General features: G+C 44.4%; 9 non-coding genes across 9 annotated transcripts; 5 read left to right on the forward strand and 4 right to left on the reverse strand.

Moving 5' to 3' along the window:
* Positions 1–5,972: 5,972 nt before the first annotated feature.
* On the forward strand, positions 5,973–6,045 carry trnak-uuu (transfer RNA lysine (anticodon UUU)). Its single transcript has one exon. It is a non-coding gene; the product is annotated as a tRNA-Lys (tRNA).
* Positions 6,046–7,049: 1,004 nt separating this feature from the next.
* Positions 7,050–7,159, forward strand: trnal-caa (transfer RNA leucine (anticodon CAA)). The gene is made up of 2 exons: positions 7,050–7,087; positions 7,114–7,159. It is a non-coding gene; the product is annotated as a tRNA-Leu (tRNA).
* Positions 7,160–12,096: 4,937 nt separating this feature from the next.
* On the forward strand, positions 12,097–12,169 carry trnak-uuu (transfer RNA lysine (anticodon UUU)). The gene has a single exon. It is a non-coding gene; the product is annotated as a tRNA-Lys (tRNA).
* A 3,273-nt stretch (positions 12,170–15,442) lies between these two features.
* On the reverse strand, positions 15,443–15,516 carry trnai-aau (transfer RNA isoleucine (anticodon AAU)). Its single transcript has one exon. It is a non-coding gene; the product is annotated as a tRNA-Ile (tRNA).
* A 1,247-nt stretch (positions 15,517–16,763) lies between these two features.
* trnal-caa (transfer RNA leucine (anticodon CAA)) lies at positions 16,764–16,873 on the forward strand. Its single transcript has 2 exons — positions 16,764–16,801; positions 16,828–16,873. It is a non-coding gene; the product is annotated as a tRNA-Leu (tRNA).
* Positions 16,874–17,563: 690 nt separating this feature from the next.
* On the reverse strand, positions 17,564–17,637 carry trnai-aau (transfer RNA isoleucine (anticodon AAU)). The gene has a single exon. It is a non-coding gene; the product is annotated as a tRNA-Ile (tRNA).
* Positions 17,638–18,217: 580 nt separating this feature from the next.
* On the reverse strand, positions 18,218–18,291 carry trnan-guu (transfer RNA asparagine (anticodon GUU)). The gene has a single exon. It is a non-coding gene; the product is annotated as a tRNA-Asn (tRNA).
* Positions 18,292–19,495: 1,204 nt separating this feature from the next.
* trnam-cau (transfer RNA methionine (anticodon CAU)) lies at positions 19,496–19,568 on the reverse strand. The gene has a single exon. It is a non-coding gene; the product is annotated as a tRNA-Met (tRNA).
* A 556-nt stretch (positions 19,569–20,124) lies between these two features.
* trnak-cuu (transfer RNA lysine (anticodon CUU)) lies at positions 20,125–20,197 on the forward strand. The gene has a single exon. It is a non-coding gene; the product is annotated as a tRNA-Lys (tRNA).
* Positions 20,198–20,216: the final 19 nt, after the last annotated feature.

The raw sequence follows: 20,216 nt of genomic DNA on the forward strand, positions 1-20,216 counted from the left end.
ATCAAATTAAACAGCAGAATAAATAATGTTAGTTAGTTACACAATATTTATCTCAGCAAGGGTTCAAGTTCTCAAGGAGGCAGTACGATAAAGGTCTTTATTAGCACTGTTGAGTGACCCATTCACCCGGGTCTCTCACACACCTCACATTGTAATAAACTCTTGTGTCATGACGTGTCAATCTAGTTTCTGCAAGAGTACCAGAGTTTTTTTAGAATATTATTTTAGCTTTGGCGCCCTCTACTGACCAAACATCAGTCTCACTTCGGTTTTCTGAATTTCTTTTTACCTTTTGGCATGAAAATAAAAGAGGAAAATAATAAAGACGGAATCAGAATAAGAATTAAATGAGGAGATGACGAAGAAGACCCCATGAAGATGACAAAAACAGAGGAGAGAATATACAATTCAAAGAAAGTGAGAAGATGAGAGAAAGGAGACTAAAGGAAGCAAAAAGAGAGGGAATGAGAATTTCCAAGTGAATCAAAGCAGAAACCTTATTGACAAGAGGCAGTGAACAAAAGCTGCTTCAAGGTCGTTGGAAGTGTTAGGGTCCAGACGAGCACGTGGGTCCCTCTCTGACCCTAATGACCTCTGGAGGACTCGGGTCAATAACAGCCTGATATAGATATGCCTGGGAACCTGATCCGAGCTGCTGAGCTAAAGACGTGCTAGCACGGCGAGCTATACTAGTCTAGTTTCACTGGAGGAACATCAGAGCGGCTTCTTCCCTCCAGCCGCGCCGAGGTGAAGGTGCTCTGGAATGTCTGCGTGCTGGTGACTTGCTGTGATGAGTCTGGGGCCGTGAGGTCTGATTCTGACCCTGGCGAGTTTCGGACACCTTGCGAGGACTCAGATATCCACGCCTGCTACAGATTTTATTTGTACGGAACAAGACATCCGGTTTTCTACTGTGCCACTCCTTCCCAATTCCCGGGCTACTATCGGACTTCTCATCTTCATCACAGGACCCTACCACTTTCTTGTTGTCATTCTCGCATCATCCCTGTGAGCAGTGGAAAATACTTCCTCAACTCACAATGGCCGCAAGGTTCTTGAGGGACTGAACCAAGTTGTCCTTGTGGATGGGCAGAGCTTAAGACAACTGGAAGATGTCCATGAGAATACCACAGTATATCTCGATGACCTTGATTTTCTCCAGGATGTTATATTGACCGTTTATTTTGGTACATCTTCCGTCACAAGGGGGGGCGACATGTAGAAGAGCATCCGTTGGGAACCTTGTGGCTTCTGTCAGGGGAAGATCTGCAGGACTGTGTACTCTGTGTGACCAGTGACCGGTGTTCCACCGGACTTGCTGTAATGCTTATTCTTCTCTTTGAGAGGCCGAGCAGGCACCAGCCAGTCACCCACGAAAATGCCACGGTCCGTGTCAGTCTTCGTCTGCAGCTTTTCAGACCTGTGATCCGAGTGACGTCATGCTGCCTGGAACCAGGATCTGGAGGGACCCGCACAGGATGAAGATGGGGACCTTCCTCCCATCGCTTACAGCATCTCCAGCAGAATCCCAAGTCAGAATCTGTTTCAGAGTACTCTCTTTGTTTCCGTGGTTGGAACGAACCGGCCCTTGAATCTGCCTTCATCAGAGGCCTAAATAGTGAGATCCAGGACCACCTCCCGACTGGAGACAAACCCGAGTCATTAGAGGACCTGATAACTCTCGCTATTCACATTGACAACCACATTAAAGAGCGCCGTCGGCAGTCATGACCCGGTGTCCACTCTTCTGTTCCTCTGGCTCCATGTGCTGTTCAAGTCCCTAGGTTACCCCCTGTTATTATTGAACAGCCAGAGGAACCCATGCAGTTGGGAAGAACTCATCTCTCCCCTGAGGTGTGTCAGTACCGATTCGATCATGAGTTGTGTTTATATTGTGGTGCTACTGGTCATTTTTTAAACACCTGCCCAGTACGTCCCAAGACACCCCGTTCTCCCCCTGTGACTGGCACCCACATTAAATACACCTCTCTCTCTCAGCGTGAGAGACAACTGTGTGTTTCCTCAGGTCACTCACCAGAGACCGAGACACCCATGCTTGTGGGAAGAACTCGTCTGTCACCTGAGGCACGTCAATACTGGTTAGCTCACGGGTTATGTTTATACTGTGGTGTGGCTGGTCATGTCCTTGGCACCTGTCCTGCTTGTCCCAAGATCCCTCGTTCTTTTCCCATGACTCGTACCAAGGTTGGACTCACCTCACTCTCTCTGGGCGATGGACAGCAGTACACCTCGTCAGGTCACTCACCGCATTGCACCGCTCAGACTCCAATTGTTTCCAGTCAGACCACCGAGGAGCTCTCCAGAGCACTTTCCAAGCCAGAAGTGCCCGGGAATCCCAGCTCGTCGTCCAACCCAGACCAGCCAAGACTTCCAAGCTTCAGAACCCCCGTCTCCTGTTCAAGCCAAAGCACCCAAGCTCCACATCCAAGTTCTGCCAGTCCCAACAACGAGCCTCCTCCTCCCCTCGTCTCCGACGACCATCCATCCATCGGAGTACAAAGCATCCTCAACGTGAGACGGCACGGTAATGGCCTCCAGTGCCTGGTCAGCTGGGAAGGTTTTGGCTGTGAGGAAGATTCCTGGGTCCCCGGCTCCCTGTTGGATCAGAGGCTTCTCAGCGACTTCCACCGTCTGAATCCCAGCAGACCGGGTAAGACACCTGGAGGTGTTCTTTAAGGGGGGGGGGTACTGTCATGATTCCGCTTTTATTTTGGTCACGTGAGTCCTGTTTTGTTTTCTCCCTCTCTTCTTCAAGGTCCTGTGGCACACGGCTGGAGCCAGTCAACCTCTGATCATCTGTGTGTAACACCTGGACTCCAGCAACGTGGGCCAGATCGACTTCATTTGCGCCTACCTTTAATCTGTTTCGTTCATTCATCTCTGCCGTCGTACATTTATCCGTCGTTTAAATTATCTTCTGTTTAACTACTACTAAACCCTGGTGTTATGAGTTTTTGTAGTTTGACTCCCTACCTGCTCTAGGTGGCTTCTTGGTTTTGTATCTGTTAATCCCTACTTGTGCGTTCGTTTTGACGGCCTCGATAGTTTATTTTATTGCTCATTGTGTGTTTGCTCTCCTGTTACAGACTCTTGCATTCTTTCTCCCGGTTCGGTGACACTTTTCATTTGGACTCATTCCGTTGTGGACTCTTCCCAGTCTGTGGTCTGGATTTGTTTTCTGTTTTCTACTCCCGGTTCGGTGACGCCTTTTGTTATATATTTTTGTATCTTGTCATTAAATAATTGTATTAACTCGCTCCTGCCTCCTGTGACTCTTTCACCACTGCACTTGGGTCCCGCTCGGTGTCTTGATTCTTAACATGTGGTCCTGATCAGGACTCATGGTGGCACCTCCTCCCTTTGGAATATGACCCACCACATGGAATACCATAATGTCCGGGCAAAAAGAAAGACTCCTTCATCGTCACGACCAGTGTTGCCAACTTAGCGACTGTCGCTATTTTTGGCTACTTTCTGGACCCCCCAGCGAGAAAATTAGACAAAAGCGACTAGTAACAAATCTAGCGACTTTTTTTGGTGATCAGAGGCTCCAAGATCGCAGGAGGGGGAAAAAATAATTGCGCCGTTTTTTCTCTTTCCCCGTTCAGAGGGAGAGACAAAGAGGGGCGGGGCGGAGAACAGCGTGGACTGTCGCTTTTACTCTCTTTCTCACTCACAGGTAGACAGACATGACGCGTGCACACACACACACTCACCAGTCTCTCCTCTTCTTCCTCCCATCTCGTCAGATCGCCACAGAGTCTGGTCATTCCTCTGTCTGTTTCTGTCATTCAGTTTCTCTCGTCATGTGCATATTCCTCTCATTCTTTAGAGCATTTCTATTTTCTCCTCTTGTATTCAATCGCAATGCCACAACCAAAAGTGTATACACAAAAGTACAGACGGGAGTGGGAAACCTATCCTGAATTTAAAGGATGGTTGAAACCACTCCCCGGCAACAATACACAAAATAAAACAAAAAAAACCCACAAAATAATAAAGCAAGCTGTAGATCTTGGACTACAGCTCAACAAAAAAAAATCAAAAAAATAAAAATCAAATAAAAAAAATTAACAAACCAACAATACATATAGGTATATATGTAATAACACCAATATGTAATATATATGTAATATCCCCATCTTTGGATTGCACTGCTTGCTCGTCTAGCTACTTTTAGCTACTTCTGGGCGGGCCAATAGCTACTTCCTATGCTGGGGAGTTGGCACCACTGTTCACGACTGACCTGAACTGAACAAGACTGGGCACCGTGGTCCAGGGCCAGACCCACATCATCCAGGCCTGGCCAGCCTGAGAGATAAGATGTTCAAATGGTGGTGGACTCAGTCATACTCAGGATGCGGCTTGAACCTTCATTATTACAATACATTGAGCATTCACTCTTCACAGGTTCCTCTGAACACAACACTCATACAACTTTTCATGTTGTCATTTCCTGTTTGATTATCCATCAAAGGTTTCTTTTGTTTATTGACTTTAAATGTTGTCCCCTCTCGGTCTCAAGGCAGCACAGCTCCCTCAGGGTGGCCTCCTCAGGCTTCTTGATCCTGGGAGACTGTGCTGCTCTCTATCCCTGAGCCACGTCGACGCTGTGGGCACAAGAACACGAGTGAGAGTGGAGTGAAACTTACCAGTTGTCTGTGACTAAGGAGAAAATGTGCTCACCACCCACCATCCCGATGGGCGACTCTGGATCTTCTTCCTCGTCAATGCCCTCATCCGAGTACCCCACCTGGCCTCACGGTGACATCCCTTGTTCCTTCTGAGGCACGTGGGAGCCTTGTTGTACCAAAAACCTGCTCCTACACGCCCCTTTTGGGATTCAATTTGACCCCTTGATACCTACAGGGCTTTGAATTCAACTGCAATGATACAATTGAGAATGTGTGTGAATCTAAACAAAACTGTATGTGGACACCAGTTGTACATAATCTGTGATGTTCATTCTCACCTTCTTGTAAACATTCTCATGCACGTACAGGGTCATTTGCATTCAGACTCCTTTAATGGATCATGTTCGATAACAACAATCCATTGAAGGTGTGATGTTTTTTTTCCTCTCTGGCATGTTTTACATGCATGTTAAGAAATTGGTTCGTATCGTGGTTGAAACAATGACCTTGGCTTTATTAGCAACTGTCATCTTGACTGGAGTCATTCTGCAGACCTGACCAATTGATTATGAAGATCAGCACATGAGATGAGGAGGAAGAGTCACAGTCATCGTGTCTGATGATGAGGATGTGGGAGTGGATTTCCTCTTTACCGTTCTTACCGTTGTTGCCTTAGTGATGCCCCCTGACTACAGTATTCATGATTAACCATTATTGATCCATATATAAGGCACATTATAAGATGCATCATCATCTTTTGAGAAAATTGAATGCTTTTGAGCTAACTGGCCTTCTATGACACAGGTGTGTTTCAGACACGAGGAGAGCTGTTATACTGGTGTTTTGGAAATGAAGAGACAACGCTCCGTGGAATGAAGAATATGAGATTCAAATTCTGAGCCAAAGAAGAAGAGAAAGACAACACTGAGGTTCACTGATGATGGAGAAGCAGTATTTCATTCCTTGAGTACATTTTAAGAGGTGTTATCAGGGGGTTAGATTGGGTGTCGGGAGCCTCAGTACAGTTTTTGGAAAGACAAAATTGTCCTACATCCTTGTGCCCACACAATGCACCCAGAGTCAAATCTTCTGTTCAATGTGTTATGTTTGTGTGTCTGTTTGCTGTCTGTCACTCAAACACAGAGCTAAGTGGTCTCATCCTTCAGTTGTCTAGACCTGTACAATTGCTATCTGCCAGTGGATCGTAAATGTCTGGGCTGATACATCAGTCTCGACCAATACTGTTGCGTTGCAAAGCGTGCATTGAACCGATGATGCGCAACGTCCTCTGCTTCCACACCACAACTCATGTTAAGAGCCTGGATAGCTCAGTCGGTAGAGCATCAGACTTTTAATCTGAGGGTCCAGGGTTCAAGTCCCTGTTCAGGCGTTGCTTTTATCAGGCACATCGTCTCCCGTCAAGATGAGCACCAAAAGCTGTTCTGAACCTTCACATGCCCAATCTAAATCTTCATAACGCCACTTCAAATGGATTAAAGGAGTAAATCTTCCTTCCTAAACACCATTATATTTGCGGGTGGGTGAAGGCTCGAAGATGATGACTTGACTTTTTACTTTTCAAACCACCAGAACCGCAAACAAAAACATGGTCAACCAATCTTTCATTCATGACGCAGAAATAAAACACTGTTTGAATCCATGAGAGGAATATTAGCACAGTGCATGACACACATTTCATCACAACTTTTTTGTCTCTATTGCTCAAGAAAGATGTTTCCAAGAAGCTGTGATCGTGTCGATGTTAGTACTCTGCGTTGTAGCCACAGAAATTACAGTTTGAATCCGGTCACGGTACTTTGCTTTTCTTTACATCACTGTGAGCCTTCAGTCCCATCCAATATGTTGTTCTTCATTGGACAGGTCTGCAGAATGTCTCCAGTCAAAATGAGGGTTGCTAATAACATTGTGATCATGGGTTCTACCCCAGCAATTACCTTTTTTTTATCATGGATATAAAACATGCAAGGAAATATAAAATGCTACAATGTAATTTGTTCTCAAAGTAGTTTTATCCTCGATTAACCAGTGACACCTGGTGATGCTGTGTAATAATGGATATAAATAAACCTTTTCTATTTGTAAACTCAAATGTAATGATGAGGCCATTACTTTTATATTCACACACCGTAACACGACAAAGATGTTGCTTTCATTCGTGAAAAGGTTTGTGTTGCAAAAACAAAATCATCAGTGGAGCACCAAAAGTAAATTAATTACTACATAAATGTCAGATCAAAAGAGCAAAACATAATTTAAATAATCAATATAAACAGTCCAAAAAAATTGCTCAAAGCTGTGATCGCTGAACTTTGCAGGTTTTAACTGGTTATTCCAGTTTCTATGCAGCTGCTGACGACCTTCTGAAGGTCAGTTGTCAGGATGGCCGAGCGGTCGAAGGCGCCAGACTCAAGGTGATAAACCTTCCTAACCATGGGACTTCTGGTCTCTGAATGGAGGCGTGGGTTCAAATCCCACTTCTGACAAATCCTTTTCTCTGCCCTATTCTTTGTCAGTTCATGTTTCCCAGTCTTGCTGTCTTTTATTGCCTGTTGGGTACGAAAGAGTAAAGCGCTCAAGACTTGAAATCTGTCACTTACATTTCTTTCCCCTGGCGAATACTGTATTAATATATTCATGTTCAAATGACATGAGAGAGAAAAAAGTTGCCAGTTTAACTGATTTTTTTTAATGGGAATATTTTTTAGATCAACAATCCTGAATCTAATCAGAATTTGTCTCAAGTATACTTTCTGTGATCTTCCATAACTGCAATTCTTCACCAGAGAATGATTAACAGTAACAAAGTACCTTAGTTAAAAAAAAACTGAAAAAAAAGAACAAGCGAAAAGCACTTCCAGAAATGTGGACAAAATGCATTGCTCATCAATACTTTGCCCGAACAGGGACTTAAACCTTGGACCTACAGATTATAAGTCTGATGCTGTTATTCCAATTCCAATCCAATTCTTTAGAACGTGTTTAAAGAAATGGAGGAGAAAAAAATATAGGCGATGTAGGAGATAGGATTGATGAAGTGAACATATAAAAAAGGTTTTGTACGACCAGCTGCAGGTGGAGATGGAGAGCCAGCCACGACATGAGCTGAGGATCAACATTGGCGACCTGAATACGAAGGTTGGTCAGGACCAGTGGCGTGTATTTCAACCCAAGGCCTTCAGTGACGTCATATTTATTCTGACCAAAATTTATATGCCTCATAATAACATCAATATATGACAGCAGGGCTTGACAATCCACACATAGCAACCTTAATATTGGTTAATCGATCAATGTGTAATTTCCGGAGCATTTAAAATCAATTATCTGTTGTATTTTTGACATTTAATTTTGTTACCGTTGATTTAGTAACTAATAGACAAGACAATGCAGAGTGACAACATGCATTAAATGTTCCGCATGAAGAGAAAGCATCCTGGAGAAACACACTTGAAAAGTCAAGGGGAGCCTGACAGTCGTAATTTTACAGGTAGTCCACTGAGGCCCCATGTGGGTCGAGAGGCCCCTGGCTGCAGCCTGGAGAATGGGCTGAGCTCCGCCCACATTGAGCTAATATTAACCTGTGAAAAATCTTTAATTTCATTCGTTTCATTATCAATATTTTCGCGTGTAATGATAACCTACATAACATAATGAGTTAGACTGGCAAAAATGTTCATACATTTCATTTTATATTGCATATGGTTTCATAAAGTTAGATTTCTCGTGTAGTAACATTTGGATGAAACATATTTCATGATGTTGTAGAAACAAGATATATAAGAAATGATTCATTGAAAACGTTGTTCTTCAGTATTCTGTTGCGGGTTAGAAAATAACCTGATTAGTTAAAAAAAGAAAAAAAAAACATTCACCCCCTATTTTTTGAACTAACACAATATGTTTTCTGTTTTGTGAGAAACAGTTGGATTATTATTTATCCAGGAGGTGGTGCACATGCGCCGTGAGGCACATGAGTGAGGCATGCGTAGCTCAGTTAACAACTGAGTGAGCAAAACTGACTCGTGTCGTTCCGTGTGCTCCACAGGTGAGCAGTAAAAGCGAGGGGTAAACGCTCCTCATCTCATGAAAGTAAATTGTTTGTGAGTGATTGTATGTCTGCTTAAGGTAAGAGTTTCGCAATGAGAGTCATCCGTTGTCTGAAGCAAATATAGAAACGTTCAATACCACGTGGGTAGCCTGTGTGAATGTATCAATTGTTGTATTTGTGGCGCCCTACGGTGGTCGGTGTGCAAGTGGATATGAAATACAGCCCAAATTAAGAGTCCAACAACGCCACCTTGGGAATTTCAGAATAATAACTCAGGACACGCAGGTCCGCTTACTCGGGAGACATGAGACAGGGTTCCAGTTGCATGTTAATAAATATAGATACTTTAATAATACAAATAATTCTAAAATCCAAGAATCAAAAATAAAAGTAACAAGACTATAGTGGAGCTGGGGCGCACCAGGATGGGGGACACCCTCTAAGACAGCGGGTCCAACCACACAAAAAAACTGATGAACCCGAAAAATGCATCCAAGCTGCACAAACATGCAAACATGTCCCCGGCAGCACAGCACACGATAAAAGGAACCGCCACCAGGTCACCTACACCATCCAGGCCCCAGCTGCTACAAGAAGAGTGTCAATGGCAGACCGGGTCAGAGACACAAATAACAAAATACGTGAAAGACTAAGTCAATAATGAACTAACAAGAAAAGGAATATCAGGCACAACCCAGAGTTTACAAATCACAAAACAAAAGAAACCTGCCTTTGAAGCTTGGACCACAGGCAGCAGCCTCTCACAGAAGCAGAGTATTTCTTCAGGTCAAACACCCCCAGACCTTCCTCTGAGGACAGTAAGATGAAGGCCAGGGTGGACCACTGAGCGGGCGACACTTAATCTGTGGAGAGAGCTCTATACGTCAGCTGCTGTTGGACCTCCTCCACGAGAGAAGTGTCCTTCACTTCACTCAGACAATGGAACAGCTGGATGATTATCTCTGGAGACACTTTCTCACTTATCTTCTTCTTGATGAGCTCTGCTGTGTGTCCAGTATCTACTTCCTGTCAGTGACAACAAACCTGGGAGGAGACTCTGACTGGTCTGCAGAGAAAGACCCAGAAGGAAGCGCAGGAACAAGTCCAGATGTCCAGTAGGACTTTCTACAGCTTCATTTCTTGCTCTCTGGTAGTGTTCTGGAGTGTTCTGTTTGTTTCTAAGGAGGCGCCTGCTTCCTCTCCGAGCCCATGCGCAGCATGCTGGACAGCGAGCCCGCCGTCTTGTGTGAACTCTCCAGCTTCTCCATGTGTTCAGTAATTCCCTCACCGAACAGCGAGTCCTCAGAATTGGGGACACCAGCAAGGACGCGCCTCTCTTTGTTCCCCAGTCCCGAAAGGCCAAGCCACATGTTCCGCGCTGCCATTTGTAACAGCGCTTGCCTCCGGCCTTGATGAAGGCCTGCGCCATCCGTAAGAAGGTGGCCATGGACACTTGGGCCTCGTGTAGCTCCTCTGGGGTCAGGTCCTCTTTGCCATAGAGCATCCTGTCCATGGAGCAGGCCAGAAGAGACATATTGTTGGCCAACGCCGTGACCTGGGTCGCACAATTGTATACCCTGTCCACCAGGGCATAAGTATAGCGAGAATGCTCGTCCGGGATGACCTGCTTCCTTGTTGCCCTCGGTGAAGTGGTTGACGCCAGGCACAACGCCAGCGAGTCGCCCAGCGGAGGAAGGCCTTTCCTCCAGTCGACTCCGTCCACCTTTGCATACGGTTCGTATGCATCGGCTGGAGTCTTGACGTTCGCTGGGGCCTCCATGTCCTTCTTTAAGAATCCCCACAACGACGGAATCTTCAGGCACGTGGTCGACGGCCTCCTCTTTGGCTTGGATTTGAGCTCGTGCACCGAGCAAGACAAGTCTTCTTCCTCAGGAGGATGTGGGTCCTGCGGGGGTTTTAATCCCAGCCTCTCCATCGCCGACGCGAAGAGCTCTGGCATATCGTCGAGTGGGAAACGTCTCGGTGGTGGAGCAGCCGCTTCCTCCTCTTCGTCCTCACTCGGGCCTTCCTGCAGGGCCAAGTCCTGAGCCGGCGCGGGGACGTCTGCAAACAGAAGCTCCGGGTCCTCCTCCACGAATACCCGGACCTTGTCGCTCTCATCATACTCGTCCCAGGACTTCATCTTTGGCCGCTTGCCCTTACCTTTGGTCGTGGGCTGGCGCGCCTTGGGCTTAGGCGGCTTAGCCTTCTCGACCAGGCCACCGAACCACGAGCGTTCCCCCGAAGGAAGGTCGGCGCATGCGATGCACTTCATAACATTACACATTGACGAGGCAAATGGAAAGCCATTCAGCCGCGGGGATTGTTGGTGTCCTGATGGGAAATCCGAGCACCGATCCGGGACAACAGGTCGTCGAACTGGCTGCGGTTCAGCCGAAAGTACCGCTGGAACTGCTCGTCATCCAGCCGAAGCTCCTGGAAGAGGTGGTGAAACTCGCCGAATTGCGAGCGATTTTGGAGGACATCATGTACCCACAGACGTCGTTTTTTCCTTTTTTTCCCCAAAAGACAAAGCGTCGCAACTGCTTGTATGTGACCAAGCTCCGCCATCTTTAAATCCACAATTCACACGCATACAACTTGAGACCACGCCCCCCCCGGCGACTGACCTACTTTCGATCCGGACAGGTGGTGACTAATGGCGACAGGAGCAAGCTACCTGCTGCTAACGACTGGCGCTACAGCGACTGAAAAGTCGCGTTCGGTGTGTACGTACCTTTAAGTGATGCTCCCTAACTCCGGTATTCATAATTAACCATTATTGATCCATATATAAGGCACATTATAAAATGCATCATCAGCTAGAATGCTTTTGAGCTAACTGGCCTTCTATGACACAGGTGTGTTTCAGACACGAGGAGAGCTGTTAAACTGGTGTTTTGGAAATGAAGAGACAACGCTCTGTGGAATGAAGAATCTGAGACTCAAATTCTGAGCCAAAGAAGAAGAGAAAGACAATAGAGGTTCACTGATGATGGAGAAGCAGTATTTCATTCCTTGAGTCCATTTTAAGAGGTGTTATCAGGGGGTTAGATTGGGCATCAGTAGCCTCAGTACAGTCTTTGGAAAGACGAAATTGTCCTACATCCTTGTGCCAACACAATGCACCCAGAGTCAAATCTTTCCTTCAATACTTTATGTTTGTGTGTCTGTTTGCTGTCTGTCAGTCGAACACAGAGCTAAGTGGTCTCATCCTTCAGTTGTCTAGACCTGTACAATTGCTATCTGCCAGTGGATCGTAAATGTCTGGGCTGATACATCAGTCTCGACCAATACTGTTGCGTTGCAAAGCGTGCATTGAACCGATGATGCGCAACGTCCTCTGCTTCCACACCACAAACCATGTTAAGAGCCTGGATAGCTCAGTCGGTAGAGCATCAGACTTTTAATCTGAGGATCCAGGGTTCAAGTCCCTGTTCAGGCGGTGCTTTTATCAGGCACATCGTCTCCAGTCAAGATGAGCACCAAAAGCTGTTCTGAACCTTCACATGCCCAATTTAAGTCTTCATAACACCACTTCAAATGGATTAAAGGAATGAATCCTCCTTCCAAAACACCATTATATTTGTGGGCGGGTGAAGGCTCGAAGATGATGACTTGACTTTTTACTTTTCAAACCACCAGAACCGCAAACAAAAACATGGTCAACCAATCTTTCATTCATGACGCAGAAATAAAACACTGTTTGATTCCACGAGAAGAATATTAGCACAGTGCATGACACACATTTCATCACAACTTCTCTCGTCTGTATTGCTCAAGAAAGATGTTTCCGAGAAGCTGTGATCGTGTCGATGTTAGTACTCTGCGTTGTGGCCGCAGAAATTCCAGTTTGAATCCGGGTCACGGTACTTTGCTTTTCTTCACATCACTGTGATCCTTCAGTCCCATCCAATATGTTGTTCTTCATTGGACAGGTCTGCAGAATGTCTCCAGTCAAATTGAGGGTTGCTAATAACATTGTGATCATGGGTTCTACCCCAGCAATTACCTTTTTTTTATCATTGATATAAAACATGCAAGGAAATATAAAATGCTAGAATGTAATTTGTTCTCAAAGTAGTTTTATCCTCGATAAACCAGTGACACCTGGTGCTGCTGTGTAATAATGGATAGAAATAAACCTTTTCTATTTGTAAACTTAAATGTAGTGATGAGGCCACTACTTTTATATTCACACACCGTAACACGACAAAGATGAAAAGGTTTGTGCTGCAAAAACAAAATCATCATTTGAGAGTTAAATGTACATAAGTTACTTTGCACACAAAAGTCAGATGGAAAGAGCAAAATATGATTTCAATCATCAATATAAACAGGAAAAAAATGAGCTCAAAGCTGTGATCGCTGAACTTTGCATTAACTGGTTATACCAGTTTCTATGAATCTGCTGACAAGACTCTGAAGGTCAGTTGTCAGGATGGCCGAGCGGTCGAAGGCGCAGGACTCAAGGTGATAAACCTTCCTAACCATGGGACTTCTGCTCTCTGAATGGAGGCGTGGGTTCGAATTCTTCCTCTCTTCAATTGCTTCTAAAGCGCAGAAGAGATTTTAAAAATCTGTCACTTACATTTCTTTCCCCCTTGACAAATACGGTGTTGATATATTCAGATTCAAATGACATGAGAGAGAGAAAAAAGTATCCAGTTTAGGGGCGAGCATTTCCATCAACAATCCTGAATGTTATCAGCATTTGTATCGCGTACAGTTTCTGTGATCTTCCATCACTACAATTCCTCACCAAAGAACAATAAAAAAAAACGAAGTACCTAAGTTAAAATAACTGAACAAAAAACACCTTGGTAAATGGAGACACAAGCACCTAAAATATCTTATATCTAATATATGGATTTTGATGGCCAGTCTCATTTCTCTCCGCGCTGCACACGCATCCAAGCAGACACAACGTAGAGTGCCAGCAGGTGCAGAGTCCCAGAGGCGACAGAAGAATCACTGGTTAAACTGGTTAAATTAAGCCATAAGTATATGGCTTTTCATGTCGATTCATTCTGTCAGTTCAAATCTTCATGGAAGTCAGCAGCTCTCTCTGTTCTACTGACACTAATTCATATTTCATCTGGGGCGTCAAACTAAATACCTAAAGGGCCATGTGGGTGCAGCTATTTGTTTCAACCAAACAAGCAGCATCAAACTAACCCCATTGGTTCCACTGTGTGCTCCAGATCGGTTTGACAAAAAAACCTGCACCTAAAAATTTGAATGAAAAAAAAGAAAAGCAGAGTGCCGTGACCCGGATTTGAACCGAGGTTGCTGCAGCCACAACGCAGAGTACTCACCACTATACGATCACGGCTGCTTGGAAACATCTTTCTTGAGCAATATAGACGAGAAAAGTTGTGATGAAATGTAAATGAGTAAATATTCTTCTCATGAAGTCAAACAATAGTGTTTCATTTTTTTTTTTTGTAAATGAAAGACTGGTTGTTTGTTTTGTGGTTGTGGTGGACTAATGCGAGTCGTGTTTCGAAAAAACAGAATCTTCGGACGCTGGCCAGTGTCTTTTCTCTCCACGCAGCACACGCATCCAAGCAGACACAACGTAGAGTGCCAGCAGGTGCAGAGTCCCAGAGGCGACAGAAGAATCACTGGTTAAACTGAAGGTTACCGTATTTTCCACACTATAAGGTGCATCTGATTATAAGACGCACCTTGAATGAATGGCCTATTTTAAAACTGACTCCATATATCGGCATACTGTAGCGGGTGCTTGGGGGTGTGGTGTCTTAGCCAGTGGGATGATGGGTTGGGACACACAGGTGTGACTCATTAAATAGAGGCTGTATGCCACGCACTGGGGAATCTTTGTTGTGAAGACTGAATAAACGACACACAGAACTTGACCTGCGACTCCTACTCCTTTGTCCTGCCATAGTACCACATGATGAGGCACAAAGAATAGAAGCCAGAGTCGTGGCTGGGGTTGCGTTATGTATCCACTAGATATAGTAAGGAATAGGAATATATAGGAATATAGGAAGTCTCAAAACAGTGCAAAGCAACAACAATATAACAATAACCCAATAACTCAACGTTGTTCAAACTTTAATGTCCAGATTCACAATATGACCAACCTTGTTCAGTGGCAAAGAGAAACAGGAAAAGCTCACTTTATCAGTTCATTCCTCATCCAAGAATCCCTGGAATTCTTCTTCTTCAGTGTCTGAATTGGACAGTCCGGCGAATACAGCATCCAACATGCCCAGCTCCGTCTGGTCAAAGTCATCATTATTCGAGTCAGTGTCGCTGCTGTTGTCTGGCAGTTCAATGATGATTCCTGCCTCTCTGAAAGCTTGGACTACAGTTGAGACTGATATATCAGGCCAGGCATTTACGATCCACTGGCAGATAGAGGCGTATGTTGTTCGGCATTGTCTCCCTGTCTTGGTGAACGTGTGTTCGTCTTCTATCATCCACTGTTCCCACACAGTTCGCAGTCCAACTTTGTATGCCCTGTTGACACCAATATCAAGCAGCTGGTGTTCTTTAGTCAATCCAGCGAGACTGACGACAAGCCCCGAATTCGTGTCCCGGTTGTTCAACGTTGACTTCGAACGTCTTTTCTTCAACCATCCCTTCAGGTTAGCTTTGAGGACGATGATGACGGCTGGAAAATTTTCTTTTGGCAAGGTCTTCCTGTTAAAATTACCAGTGGGTGGAAGTTTCTAAAATCAAATAATGGCCAGTATGGGGATCGAACCCATGACCTTGGCGTTATTAGCACCACGCTCTAACCATCTGAGCTAACCGGCCTGCTCATATAGAGGTTTAAGGATACAACTCTCTGTGGAATGAAGAGTCTGAGATTCAAGTTCTTTTGTGCACATTATCTTATCTTATCTACCTTGTCTGTGTTGTCTCCATCCTAATGTCCCATTCATGCGTTCAAAAAGGGATCATTGCTTCCGTTCATGGTCTGTTGCTTCTGAATGCAAATGACACTATACATGCGTGAGAATGAACATCACAGATTACGTACGAGACTATCATGTACGTATGTACCATTCCGTACTAGAGTATGAGCATGAGACTTCCTCTGTCCGAATGGAGGAGCGGCTAGAAGACTTGGGGTGTAGACAGGAATGTCTGTTTTCTCTGGAGCTCCCTGAAGGTCTTGTCTCAGCGACTCAGCCTGGAGGACAAATGTGGGCGTGCACGTGTGTGACGATGTGTATCTGGTACGAGGAACGCCCTTGATCCAGCCTCTATTTATTGTGTTTGTACTTTGAACAATTTGATGGATAGCGATGCCAAGCGATGAGACGATGTTATGCTGATGTGGAATAAACCGAAGCTTGCATCCCACTGCTTCTGTGGTTCCTTCTGCCCTGACTTGACGCCCTGAGAAGTGTATCACCCGCTGTCCACACAACACGAACACATTCACCATAGAAATGGAATGCATTTACAGTAAATGCACACACATGCCATAATCCTGATTGAATGTTCTCTGGTCCCTTATTTTTTTGGTTTTGTGTTTCTCACAGATCGGGTGGACAGATTTTCAGAAATACAGAAGTATTGACCCTTGAAAACTTTGCTCCTTGTTTGTGGCAGGCTGACTCTTCCAAATCCCAGCTACGGTTAATGATGTGTCAATAAGTTATATTTGTTTAACAAGGCATTTACTTTGCCCTGTTCCAAAACAATCTAATTTCTGGAGATGCTGTGCAATAATGGACATAAATAAACCTTTTCTATTTGTAATGTAATGTAGTGATGAGGCCACTACTTTTATATTCACACACCGTAACACGACAAAGATGTTGCTTTCATTCGTGAAAAGGTTTGTGTTGAAAAAACAAAATCATCATTTGCGGGATAAAAGTACATTAGTGACTTAGCACATAAAAGTCAGATGGAAAGAGCAAAATATGATTTAAATAATCAATATAAACTGTCCAAAAATTTTGCTCAAATCTGTGATCGCTGAACTTTGCAGAATTTAACTAGTTATTCCATTTTCTATGCAGCTGCTGACGACCTTCTGAAGGTCAGTTGTCAGGATGGCCGAGTGGTCGAAGGCGCCAGACTCAAGGTGATAAACCTTCCTAACCATGGGACTTCTGGTCTCTGAATGGAGGCGTGGGTTCGAATCCCACTTCTGACAAATCCTTTTTCTCTGCCCCATTGTAAGGTCACGTTTCCCAGTCTTGCTCTCTTTTATTGCTTCTAAAGCGCTGAAGACGTTTCTAAAATCTGTCACATTTACTTCCCCCTGGCAAATACAGTGCAAATATATTCAGATTCAAATGACATGAGAGAGAGAAAAAAGTATCCAGTTTAGGGGCGAGCATTTCCATCAACAATCCTGAATCTAATCAGAATTTGGATCACGTACAGTTTCTGTGATCTTCCTTAACCCCAATTCCTCACCGGAGAATAATAAAGAATAACTAAGTAGCTTAGTTAAAATAACTTGCAACTGAAAAGAAAAGTAACAAAAAACACCTCCGGAAATGAGCTATCCAGGCGTTTCTGAGAAGTCGTACGACTGCGTGCTATCCCTGTGTGGCTTTGAACCATCAACCCATCACTTCAGATTCCATCATGCATATCGAGATTTCAAGATGGATTCATATGCTACTGTTGTAATAGAAATTGTTTATTTAAATAGGTTATTTAATCTTAAAATAACCTTAATAACTTTAAATAGGTTATTTTCAATTACAAATAGTTGTAACTGAAAATAGCTATGGATGGAAGTTTCTGGCCATTAGTCTGGCAGGCGAGAACTATCGTGAGAAGCAGTATTTCGTTCCTTTAATACATTTGGGTGGAAGTTTCTAAAATAAGATAATGGCCAGTATGGGGATCGAACCCATGACCTTGGCGTTATTAGCACCACGCACTAACCATCTGAGCTAACCGGCCTGCAACTAAATGTGTTTAAGGATACAACTCTCTGTGTAATGAAGAAGTCGAACACTGATGGTACGTTCACACCGCCGGCTACTTTTCAGTCACAGTCGCGCCAATCGTCAGTCGCTGGTTGCTTGCTCATGTTGTGATTAGTCACCTGCCTGGTTCGAACACATCCCCAAAGTAGGTAAATTGTCGAGGTGGAGTGTCCCCAAGTTGTTGTGGACGCTAGGTTGAAGACGGCGGAGCCGGTGCTCAAGCAATCGCTACTTACAAAATCAAATGCTCAAACAGCACAAGTAGTACCATGCACACACAGCTTCAGGTATGATGAACCATGTCTATGATCATGGGACAAGGGACTGTCTGTGTGGATATTATATTTATAATAATAATCATAATAACAGAAGATGATCCCAGGTTCACATATGTTCATGGAACGATGGTTAAGAGTTGGGGTCTCCAAATTGACACGTGATTGGTTAAACTGTCTGTGCTCAGTTGGAAGAAAAACCTGCAGCCCTTTCTGGGACAGTTTGGTGACGCCTGTGAGTACATGAATGAAGTTTTTACTGCAAGATAAAGCAGGTCACATCCCTGGATGGGCTCGAACCACCAACCTTTCGGTTAACAGCCGAACGCGCTAACCTATTGCGCCACAGAGACATGCTGATACACAAGAAAATGCGGATCTGTGAACAAACGCTTTCAGTTTTCAAGGTTTGAAGATTGTGCAGAAGGATTGTGTGACTGAAGTAAGTGATCGCTATGTGTTTTTCAGCAAAGAGAGAGTGTGAAAGAAAGATGGTAGCAGTGCTTTAGGGAATAAATGAATAAAGAGAATGAGAGCAAAAGGTTCCACCATTTCATCTCTGCATCGATCAACACTGTCTTCCACTTCTTTGTCCCAAACCTCATTGTACTGATCACATGGACATTGTGTTGTCACATGGCTCGCATCACTTAGTAGTGTTGCAAAGCTTGTGTCCCAAAACAGTTGGACATAAATACCAATGGTGACAGTGAATCGCTCTGATGCTGAAATCTTGTGTCAGTGTTTTGCATTCAAATCTCTGTCAAAAGCACGTATTACACATGTTCAGTCAAAGTGGCAGCACAAGGTCAGAAGCTCCAAGCTAATAGTCAACGCTGGTTGTCCTGGGCAAGAACTAGGAATACGACGACCTATGGGACAGGAGTCCACCCAAAGGGGTTTATGGCTTGATCAGGATCATGGTGACTGATCGATCGGAGCGTCCCGATGTGGTTCCCATACCAGGGGCCAAACAACGACACCATATGGGACGTACCTGGAATAAATGAGGTAGTTTAGGAAGAGGGTGATCACATCATTAACTGTAGCTAGGATTTGGAAGTGTAAAGCTGTCACAAAACAGGAGTGAAGTTTGTGGTCGTGCAAGGCAGATATCACAACATTTAGCTGCTAAAACACAGCATCGTCACCATGAAATCAACAATTATATGATGTTGAAACAACAGAAACGTTGCTTCTGTTGTTCAGCCTTTGAACAAACCAGCACTTCAACACAATCCTCTGAACCATCGTTCCAATAACATCTGAGAACTGGTGACCGTCTTCTGACGTCAATGACCTGTTTTGCACACATATAAGTGATCAGAGCACAAAAGAGACTTTTCTCGTGTTCTGGAGTCGTCCGTCCTACATCGTGCTGGTGTCGGTCGCAAACATCATCCACAACTTTCCTGATGTCTGGGAAGAGGGGACAATGGACACATATCGCTCCGTGGAAACATACCATAAATGAAGGTCGTGGTAGGAGTCATGTTGCAAAGCTTGTCCCCCAAAACTTAAATAAATGGAAATCCATATAACTTTTCAGAAAGACATTGCCCCGTGTGAGGCTCGAACTTACGACCTTCAGATTATGAGACTGACGCGCTGCCTACTGCGCCAACGAGGCTTGTGCGGTCAATGAAAAGCAGTGTGACTCAGAGGAAAGATCAAGTGCATGGAATGGAGACCCACTTCTTTGGTAGAAAATACATGAAGCAACATTCCCATCCATGAGGAGGATTGCAAAGAGACATCTCATCACAATTGCAACTCAGGACCTGCAGTGTTAAGGCTGGACAATGACTAAGTTCAAGAAGAAGTGTGATGAAAGGAAAAAACGTAAACACATAACTCTTTCTAAATCTGAACCTTAAATATATTGTGAACAATGCCTGAAAAGGACGAAGGGATTATTCGGGGAATTATTCCTGAAGGTCTTTGTGGGTAAAGAGTAAATGGTGCCAACTATAGTTTACAGTATATTTGCACTTTTGACTGGAGTTGTTTAAAGCATGTGACTCTGAACCAGTTGCTGTGTGGTTGTCTTGACTCAGCACGTGCGTTTTTAAAGTGTTGTATTCATCATGTTATTTGCTGTGCATTTTTGAATTTGAATGTAAACAGCTTAATCCGATTACTGGCTAGAAAGTCGAAGTTCTCTCAGTCAGGCAACACACCATGGAGCCCGGCTAGCTCAGTCGGTAGAGCATGAGACTCTTAATCTCAGGGTCGTGGGTTCGAGCCCCACGTTGGGCGCAACTTTTTAGCTTGCTCA

Source organism: Synchiropus splendidus, chromosome 10, assembly GCF_027744825.2.
Source record: "Synchiropus splendidus isolate RoL2022-P1 chromosome 10, RoL_Sspl_1.0, whole genome shotgun sequence".
In the NCBI taxonomy this organism is placed as follows: Eukaryota; Metazoa; Chordata; class Actinopteri; order Syngnathiformes; family Callionymidae; genus Synchiropus; species Synchiropus splendidus.